The 10954-nt window shown below is 39.5% G+C and overlaps 1 long non-coding RNA gene across 2 annotated transcripts; it reads right to left on the minus strand.

Moving 5' to 3' along the window:
* Nucleotides 1–5664: 5664 nt before the first annotated feature.
* LOC110685167 lies at nt 5665–10274 on the minus strand. Of its 2 annotated transcripts, none has more exons than XR_002503932.1 (3): nt 9785–10274; nt 6386–8196; nt 5665–6072 (listed from the first exon to the last, which is right to left on the minus strand). It is a non-coding gene; the product is annotated as an uncharacterized LOC110685167 (long non-coding RNA). The 2 variants fall into 2 exon arrangements; XR_002503933.1 differs by lacking the exon at nt 5665–6072 and having other exon boundaries at nt 6670–7500; nt 7628–8196; nt 9785–10236.
* Nucleotides 10275–10954: the final 680 nt, after the last annotated feature.

Consider the following 10954-nt stretch of genomic DNA (forward strand, 5'->3'; position numbering starts at 1 on the left):
AAAAAAACAACTAAAATAACTACACTAAAATAAAACAAGAAAGATAAGAGAGATAAGGAGAGAGAGAGTACCACATGTACGAAGCAACTCCCCCAAGCTAAATGCGGCAATGGCCTCATTGCAGCGTAAGGAGAGCATAGGAATCTCGACGGCTCCTCAAAAAGAATCGGGTTGCCTCCCGCAAGCGCTTGTTTAGAAGGTCATTAGCTTGACCGTATTCATCCTCATTGAGTTCGTGGTGAGGAAGAGAATGTGATATCTGACTTTTCTTCAATAGGATCTCCCGCTCGATAGTGCTTCACCCTTTGTCCATTGACTTTGAAGGTGCCCCCGGTGTTGTTCCATAATTCAATGGTGCCATAAGGATATGCTTTGTAGACCGTGAAAGGGCCCGACCATCTTGACCTGAGTTTCCCTGGAAATAGTTTCAACCTTGAATTGAATAGAAGGACTTGCTCTCCTTCTTTCACAGAATTTGGAGGGGGAAGTTTCTCTATTACCTCTACTTTGGCTTTGTCCACCTCAATCCCTTTGTTTGAAACTACATGGCCTAAAACGATTCCCTGTTGTACCATAAAATGGCACTTCTCCCAGTTCAATATCAGATTGACATCCTGGCATCTATGGAGCACCTTTGTTAGATTATCAAGGCAAATATCGAAAGATGAACCATAAACAGAAAAATCATCCATAAAAACTTCCATAGAATTTTCTATGAGACCTGAGAAAATAGCCATCATACACCGTTGGAACGTGGCTGGGGCATTACACAGTCCGAATGGCATTCTGCGATATGCGAAGGTGCCATATGGACATGTGAATGTAGTCTTTTCCTGATCACAAGGGCGGATGGGGATTTGAAAAAAAACCGGAATATCCATCCAAGTAACAGAAAAAGGAATGGTTAGCCAATCGTTCGAGCATTTGATCAATGAAAGGCAAGGGGAAATGATCTTTACGGGTGGCTTTATTTAATTTTCTGTAATCAATGCACATCCGCCACCCTGTAACAGTTCTTGTGGCAACAGGCTCGCCTTTGTCATTCTTGACAACTGTCATACCTCCTTTCTTTGGTACTACTTGTACAGGACTAACCCACTTACTATCTGAGATAGGGTAGATTATTCCTGCAGCAAGCAATTTGAGAACCTCTTTCTTGACTACCTCCATCATAGTTGGATTTAGCCTTCTTTGAGGTTCTCTAGAGGAGGCATGATCGTCCTCAAGAATGATCTTATGCATACAAAAAGAGGGATTAATACCCTTGATATCATCAATGGTATACCCAATAACATTTCTATATTTTCTTAAAACAGCGAGAAGTTTCTCTAATTCAATGTTATTAAGCTCAGCATTAACAATAACAGGGTATGTATTTTTAGGACCAAGATATGCATATTTAAGATTAGATGGAAGGGGTTTCAACTGTACCTCGGGAGGCGTCGAACTCTCCCCAACACTCGATGTACTAAGGACTTCCTTGACTGGAGCGATGATTGGATTAGCTTTTGCGTCTTCTAGTAGCCTCGTGTACTCCCTTACTTCCCAATCTTCATCATGGATACTCCCTATCAACACCGTTTCAAGAGCATCTTCCTTTTTGATCAGGGGAAGTTGTTCTTGTTGTAGATCATCGAGGACATCCACTTGACAAATAGTCTCACCCATAGACGGATTTCCCATAGCATTCAGTAATGAATACTCCATTTTCTCATCCCCTACTTCAAATGTTATTTTCCCATTCTTCATGTCAATAATTGCACCTGCAGTAGCTAAGAATGGTCTACCAAGAATAATAGGGACATGGGCATCTTCTTCCATTTCCATAACAACAAAATCACATGGAATAAAGAATTTACCAACTCGCAATGGAACATCTTCAAGTATACCGAGGGGAAATTTAACTGACCTGTCTGCAAGTTGCAGAGATATCCTTGTAGGCTTTAGCTCACCCATTTGAAGCTTTTCGCAGATGGAGAGCGGCATAAGGCTTACACTTGCACCAAGATCGCATAGCGCTCTATTGATCTCTATATCTCCGAGCTTCACTGGGATTGAATAGCTGCCTGGATCACCTAGTTTCTTAGGAAGAGTGTTTTGCAGAATGGCACTACATTCTGCAGTTAGAGAAACAGTAGCATTCTCTGCAAGCTTCTTCTTGTTAGATAGCATGTCTTTCAAAAACTTTGCATAAGAAGGCATTTCAGAAATTGCATCCAAGAACGGTATATTAATGTGAAGTTTCTTAAGGATGTCTAGAAATTTACCGTACTTTTTCTCTAACTTAGCCTGGGCTAACCTCTGTGGGAAAGGGACTCTTGGCATGTATGGGGCGAGAGGTGGGATCGGTTCCCGTGGCTTTTCTTGAACATCATTCCTTGGAATTAGGCTGTCTGGATCTCCCGCCCGGTCGGGCAGTGATTGCCCGGTCTGACCAGGCGAAGAAGAGCTGCTTATGTTCTTCTGTTTGTCTGGAATTTCTTCTTGCGCCCGATCGGGCGGACCTTGCCCGGTCTGACCGGGCGAAGAAGAAATTCGCACAGTCCCCTGTTTTTCGTCGACTGCTTCTCGCGCCCGATCGGGCGGACATTGCCCGGTCTGACCGGGCGAAGAAGAATTTTGCAAAATCCCCTGTTTTTCACTCATTCCCTCAATATCTATCGTTGATGGTTCCCTTACGGGAAGGTCTTCCAACTGTTTTCCACTCCTTAAAATTACAGCATTCATGTGCCCCTTTTGTGGTTGCTCTGTTTGGCCAGGAAACGTACCTGGTGTTTTTGAAGATTGGCCGACTTGATGAGCAAGTTGGCTTATTTGATTTTCCATGAGCTTATTCTGGGCTTGTAACTGTTGGATGGAATTATTTGTGGTGTTGATGAAGTTCTCCATCATTAGTTCGAGATTGGATTTTTGAGGGAGTGGTTGCATAGGTTGCATGGGTTGTTGTACTAGGGGTGGTCTTGGTTGAAAACCAGGTGGATTATAATTGTTGTTTCGAGGTGGGGGCGGAGGTGGATTTTGCTGAGCCTGGGTGTTTTTGTATGAGAAATTTGGGTGATTCTTCCAACCTTCATTATAAGTATTAGAATGGGGATCGTATGGTCTTTTAGGGTTGGAATTGTAGAAGGCATTGGCTTCCTCAATTGATACCTCATTCGAATTTCGTGGGCAATTAGGTGCGATGTGACCTTGAGTATTACACATTTGACAAGTTTCTAGCACATTATTAGAAGATCCAGTTTGTAATCTATCGAACTTGCTTGAAAGTGCCTGCACAGAACTAGTTAAAAGAGTTAGAGCATCAACATCTAATTTACCTCCTTTCTTGACACTATTTCGGCCGCCTGGGTGATAGTTGTCATTGGCTGACATCTTCTCAACCAGCTCCTTTGCTTCGGTTGGATTTTTAGTTAAAAGGGAGCCTCCAGATGCGGCGTCGATATAGATCCGGAATTCATGGGTTAGACCGTTATAAAAGGTTTGGATTAACATCCATTCAGGTATGCCATGATGAGGGCACTGTCTCTGTAATCTCTTGAATCTCCTCCATGCGTCATATAAGGATTCTTCATCTGATTGCCTGAAAGTGGATAGCTCGTTCCTTAATCTTGCAGTCTTTTCTTGTCCCAAGAACTTGACCAGAAAAGCTTTTACTAGTTTATCCCATGTATCAAAGGAACCAGAACCCTCATCTCTTAACCATTCCTTCGCCCTATCCCGTAATGAGAATGGAAAAAGGCGAAGTCTAAGAGCATCATCTGTAACACCATTCAGCTTCATAGTGTCACACTTTTCCAAGAAACCATCTATATGATTCACTGGGCAATCAAGAGGTGTGCCAGCAAATGAATCATTGGATATGAATTGAATAAACTGCGGTTTCAATTCAAAATTCTGAGCGGTGATAGGTGGTCTAACAATGCTAGAAAGGAGTCCGGTTGTTGTGTCAGGGATACCGTACTCCAAAAGAGACTTTGTTGCTTGGTCTTCCATATTTCTGTTACCTGCTCTTCTTCTACTTCTTCGTCTTCTTGCAGTCGCTTCAATTTCTGAATCGAGAGGCACTAAGTCGTCTGACCCTGAGCGACGTGTTTGCATACAACAAAGAACTAGGCAAAGAACATCAAAAACACAGGAGGCAATAGCCGAAGCAACAAACAACGCTTAGTAAAAACGAATCACGGAAAATCAATATGAAACCGTTAGTCCCCGGCAACGGCGCCAAAAATTTGATAGGCTTATCGCGTACCTAACAAAAATAACCTAACTATTCCTTCTAACTGTGTAGTAGGGCAAGTAAGGATCGAATCCCAAGAGACTATGGTTCATTCAATTAATCAGACTCAATTAATCACTAAGCACGTCACCAATCAATAATGGATGATAATAATCAACTAATATATTAAATAACACAATTAACTAGAGGAAATATTAATCAATAAACTAAAGCATCCAAGATCAAGCATTACCACGATTATGATTGATAAACTAATAAATCTACCCCCAATATATAAATCAATTGACAAGAAGAAAAGCAATCCCTAATAATAATACCAAAGGTCTCTTCCAAGTTATCAATGGCTTCCCAAATTAACTATCAAGCCTACTTCCGTGGAATCAAGCGAATAAGGGACATTAAACACCATGCCTAGATTCCTAATTATTCAATCATCTACTTCCGTGATGATCTTCAAACCCTTAATTGGAATAACCTAATCCCGTTAATATCCAACTTCCGTTGCAATAAGAACAAAGGGATGATAACAATACTAATTATTCCTAATCTAGTATTGGCATAAACACAATCAATTAAGCATGTCAATTGGGATTATTATTGGGGAATTTAAAGATCTACTTTATACATCAATCATAATCGGGCTTAGCAAGATCCCGGATTAAGGAAACTACTCACACATCATAATAAAATCAAAATCAAGTTCAAAAACAAGAAACAGTAAAGAAAACATATTTAGAGAACAGTGAATATCAGAAAAGAGTGAAGTAAGATAAATACCAATTACTCCAATTGAAAGAACTCAAATTGTTGATGAACAATTGATTAATCTGGGATTAAAAGATTGAAATTGCTTAAAGGAAATAAAACTAGGGTTCTTGAGAGTTTTCTAGGGCTTAAGGAGAAAAACTAATGAAAAACTCTCCTTAAAAGTTAATTACAAAAGGGTATTTATACCCTCAAAAGATAGAAATTCGGAAATAGCTGAAATCGCGCAATCTTGAACATCGCCCGGTCAGACCGGGCAAACCTCGCCCGATCGGGCGGAGGAAAGCTGCGTAAAATACGACAGTTTTCCTTCTTTGCCCGGTCAGACCGGGCGAACCTCGCCCGGTCGGGCGCGCGTAACACGTTTCCAGAATTGCATCTTCATAACTTGACTTCTTCATCGCCCGGTCTGACCGGGCGAAGCCTGCCCGATCGGGCGCGCGTTGCACCGTTCAGAATTGGGCTTCTTCCTGTGAACTCTTCATTGCCCGGTCTGCCCGGGCAAGCCATGCCCGGTCGGGCACTCCACATAAATTGCAGTTCTTGGCTATCAACTCTTCCGAATCTACTAAAAACACGTCCAATTGCCTAGAAACGCTTCATATTCCTGAAAAGCTTACTAAAACAATCGAATACACTAAAGAAGAGATTGTTAGCAAGAAATGGCTCCGTAGAGCTCAAAACCATATAAAATTACTAAGTAAAACCGGGGAAAACCATTGTATAAAACACGTATATCACCTTGGGATGCGTGCTAGTCTTCGGTTTAGGTCAACCTAGGGCTGATTGGGCTTCCACAAGACTTTGGGCCTAGGTGGCCGGTTTTCCCATTTGACATGGGGGAGGCCACGTGTCGTAGCATAAGAGGTCCAAGGTGGACTGATCAACACTTGACATGTGGCAGGCTCCAATTGGTCCATGTGGCGGACACTTGGAAGAGCTTGAATGGTCCACTTGTCAGCTGATGATTGGTAGGGAAAAATCCCCTAATCAAGTAGTATTTGGTCTATACAATCCTCTAGTTAATTGCTTGCATGTAACTCAATTCAGGTCCAAACCATCCAATACACCTGAATTCCCTCACCTCGAACATCAGTCAAGTTTCAACCATACAATTAAAACAATAAACTTCTGTAGACTGCTGGAAAAGAAATGGTAGCTGCGATCACATATACCAACAACAAATTTGGAACTCAATATTTTCTTTTTTCTATTATAATAATAGTTCAAAATTCCATGAATGACACATTGTAGAGGGTCCAACCTTTAAACCATTTGTGCCAAAATTAATAAAGGAAATAAGAAAATAAATTTGGCCAGCAGTTCAAAACTGAAACTCATATTCAGCATGATAAAAAAGAACTCTAAGTATACCCAACTCACCTTCCACATCAAGGTGCCTTCCGTCTTTGAAAAACTCTTTAGCTAATTCATCCTGCAGAGAGCAAACTTATAAGTCAGGCAGGAGGAATGTAATTATAGGCAAAATTAAAAACATAGAATTTCAGCAGAACATCTTAATTCCTATCTAGGGTCTAAATATATACCTTCAAATGTTTTAATATACTGTTGAAACATATCCTGTCAAAGTTCCCACATATACTATCAAAAATTTTCCCAACAATATTTGCCTCTTGAATTTAGACAAAACAAACATGCTATTGGGCTTTTTTTTTTTTCCAAATTGTGACTGTTTCAATAACAACTCCCATCGAAATAAATAATAGGGTGTCATAGAACTTTAACTTCAGCTTATGCATTACCCAGCTGACCAAAGTAAAGCTTTGCAAAAACCTATTCCTTTTTAAATTATTTTCTAGACAAAAATATTAAAAAGGTAGCCATTTTTATGTGACTTACTATACAATAATCAATTTTCTGTTCCACTCTAAAATCAGAACTTGTATCCCAGGTGCACCAAAAATTGTGACCCTTAAAAGCAAGCAAGATGCTCGGGACAGGCATCCCTGAGACCCTGAGAGAAGGCATCCAACTCAAATACAAGAGATAGTCCCATATATGATGTCGGCTTCTAGAATACAATCAAAATCTATTAAAAAATTTGAAAAAAATCTATTAAAAAAAAATCTATTAAAATTGATGTTGGCTTCTAACAAGTAAGATTTTTCTTAAACTCTCACATCTGCTACTTACTAAGAAGCATATTTGAGAATGTCAAAGGCAGTCATGTGGGAAGTTAAGAAAGAGTTACCGAGAAGACTATATATAAAACAGGTGAAAGGAAAAACAACTGGAAGACCACAACATATCCAGCAACAACCAGTATAAGTAAGAACACAAAGACGGTCATCAGACTGCTCAAGAATATGGTTTTCATATTCTTACTTTGATACCTCATATGGTTTTCATACACCAAATTATAGATCAGAAATGTACCAGCTGTGAGAATCTTGTTCTTACTTAGAGAGATTTTTATAAGCCACTTCAGATTACTAAGATCGTCTCAAATGGACGACGAACCAGCTAAAGAGGGAATACTGCAGAAAAACATAAGGCCATCAAAGTAGAAGGCAAGAAGCTACTCCGTGATACTTACAAAAGACTAACTAAGATATACAAAGTACTCCATAATTAAGATTAGAAAGCATAAACAAAGCAACTTACATCTGCTGTTGAGAGTTTCAAGTCAGCAATGATTCCAGAATGTACAGTCTAAGTAGGACAACAGGTCAAAGAAGTCTTAATGAAAAGTGAAAACAGCCTAAACAACAAATCAATGAAGTGGAAGCACAACAGTAAAAAAATAACAGATTAATCACACAATTAAGACTGTAGAAGAGTGTATCCCTCTCATAGAGTCATTGGTAAAGAAATAACGTTTTTGCAACACAAACAAACTACATCAGATGGTTGACAACGAAAACAGGTAAGAACCAAAATTAGTATAAACACCACATTATTCATGTTACTAAAATGGAGATGCATATTACAAACGCGTAAATGTTAATGGAAAACTAAGGGTTCCACTGACAAAAAAATCATTAATCACCACATAAACAATAAGAATAGCTTTCAAGATGACTCCTTTCTGTAAGCAATGCTCTCCTTTCTGTACTCAGTACTAAATCATCAAAGTTACGTGAGTTCAGTTCAACTGATGCACTGGACTCAGACGACATTTCACTTGATCCTCCTGATTTTCCATTTAAATGATCCTTCATAAGTGTCTTTACCTGCACACAACTCACACATCTCAACATTTGTGTGTTCTCTTTCCAAAAATAATTCAGACTATGCTTGCCAAGTATGCATCAATAGTTTAATCCATCAACCACTTTCTTGTGATAAAACAAAAAGCATGCACAAGCAGGCACGTTCTCCTGTTAAAATAAATCCCAAAATAAATGAAAGGAAACTCATCTTCTAATTTATTTCTTACAAGCCCCATACAAACTTTAAAATCAGAACGTAAACCCCCTTTAATAGAAACCATTCTATACAAACTACGAGATATATTGGCCAAATAACAGTGAACAATTCTACTTTATGTTCCTTCAAACCCAGGCATACACATTACCTAATTCCTTACCCCCCCTGAATTGAGAACGGAACATTTAAACATGAATTTGGTACATTATGCCTAAATTGACAATACTCAGTAGTGAATAGAATACACATATCCAATCTCATACTAGCCAATTTGGTAACGTTGTTCCATACTTTGCCATGTATTTATGCACATAGCCACCCACACATCAACATCAACTCCTATTTGTTGATAAGAAAATATTGCGATGAAATCTACTACTATTTTTAGAGATCAACCCACACTAATATCATTTATTCCCACTAAAGCATGACGTATATGATACACCCATAAAGTTGCAGCTTAACGATGATTAGTATTACAATCAAAAAGTGGTACCATTTTTATCAAATTAATCCAACTCAAACAATTCAACTCAGTTCAATCCAACTCAAACAATTCAATTCAATCCAAGTACAACAACAATACCAAGACCAAATCAAACAACAATTCGAACAACAACAATCCAACAACACCTCAAAACCAATTCGAACAAGTAAACAACGCCCCAACACCAATTCGAATAACAAGTAAACAACATCCCCACCCGAACACCAATTCAAACAACAAGTAAACAACATCCGAACACCAATTCTAACAAGAACAAGTAAACAATACCCAAACAATAAGAACTCGAACATCAACTCTTAAAACTGATTTCATCCTAATTTCATCAAATTACCACTAAAAAACTGATTTTATCCAATCTCAATTACATTAAATTACAAATAAATAAAATTTAAATTTAAACTAAAAATTAAATTGCTTACCCATTTGATTTGAATTCAAAAATCCTTAAAATCAACATATTAACTTCGATAATACAATAATGAAACCCCAAAAACTAAAATAAATTCAATTATCTAATTAAAATTCAAAAACCCTAAAATCAAAAAAATTAATTAAACAATTCCCCACCCAGCCTGACAGCCACTCCCCAGCCCAGCCCCGATAGCCACCCCCCTGCACCACCACCGAAACCACCCTCTTTCCAGAGCCACATGAGCGCAATAGACTTCCCGCCCTAGCCCCACCAACGAAACCGCCCAAAACTTAAATTCCCCAACCCGAAACCAACCTAAACTCCCATCCCTTTCCCCACCCGAAACCTCCACCCCTTTCCCTGACCCTAGTTTACAAGAACTAACCCTAAATTCGAATTTCAAATCAATAACAAACCCTAGATTGCGAAAACTGAAATCGATAATCTAAAAAGGACAAAAACACATTCTTACCTCGAAGCTGCTTCAATGGAGGTGAGAAAGCTCGAATCCGCTTTAATGGAGAACTAATAGTACGCATAGTGGAGGAATGATATGGACAAAGCTCAGAATGCGCTTCAATGGAGAACTACGAGCACGCGTAATGGAGGAGAGATATGGAGAAAGGTGGAACTTCAGAGGTGGTCGAAGCTAAGAGAAGGGCAAAAACGAGAGTTAGGGAAAATCGAAAATGAAAAGCAAGGGGAAACAAAGAAAGAAGAAGAAGCAGAGTAACGCATACCTTTATACTTTTTTTTTTCTTTTTTAATTCGCACCGGTTTGAACCGTTTCTAATTACCATAGTTGGCACCTGTTTAAGGCGAACCGGTGTCAAAATCAAATTTGTAAATCCCGCCCATTTCTTTTGGCACCAATTTTCAAGAACCGGTGCTAAGGGGGGTGCCTATTTCATTTTTTCTACTAGTGCAACTGTGAATCTGAGCAGTCGTCAATCTTTCTTGTCCCTGCCGCCTTGCATATGCGGATGCCGACTAGCAGGGCTTCATATTCCGCCTCATTATTTGAGGCCTGGAACTTGAACCGTAGTGCATATTCATACTTGTCCCCTTTAGGAGACTAACATATAATTCCTGCACCACAGCCGTTCATAGTAGAGTTCCCATCTACATACAGTTTCCAAACCTGCTCAAGATTCTCCAGCTCAGTCGGCCTTGTCATTTCGATAATGAAGTCGGCTAATGCTTGTCCCTTCATTGCCTTCCTTGGTTCGAAAGAGATTTCAAGACTTTACATTTCAATAGCCTATTTGAGCATTTGGCCGGATGACTCCAAAGTTGTCATTGGCCGCTTGAGAGGTTGATCTGTGTAGACCACTACCGGACGGATGTGCCAAGAAGTATGGTTTCAACTTCTTGACTGCCATGAAAAGAGCAAGGCCAACTTTTTCAACTATTGGGTACCGTAGTTCAGCATTTCAAAGAACATGACTAATGAAATAGACTAGAAGTAGCCGTCTCTTTCAGCACGAAGAACGGTACTAAGGGCATGACCTGAGACGGCTAAATACATGTAAAGCGTTTCTTTGGGCAGAGGGCTAACAAGCCTTGGCAAAGAGTGTAAGTGTTCTTTCAATTTTTGAAAGGCCGCCTCATAATCATCCCCCCATTCAAACATAGTCATTTT

Source organism: Chenopodium quinoa, unplaced genomic scaffold, assembly GCF_001683475.1.
Source record: "Chenopodium quinoa cultivar QQ74 unplaced genomic scaffold, ASM168347v1, whole genome shotgun sequence".
NCBI classification, from domain to species: domain Eukaryota; kingdom Viridiplantae; phylum Streptophyta; class Magnoliopsida; order Caryophyllales; family Amaranthaceae; genus Chenopodium; species Chenopodium quinoa.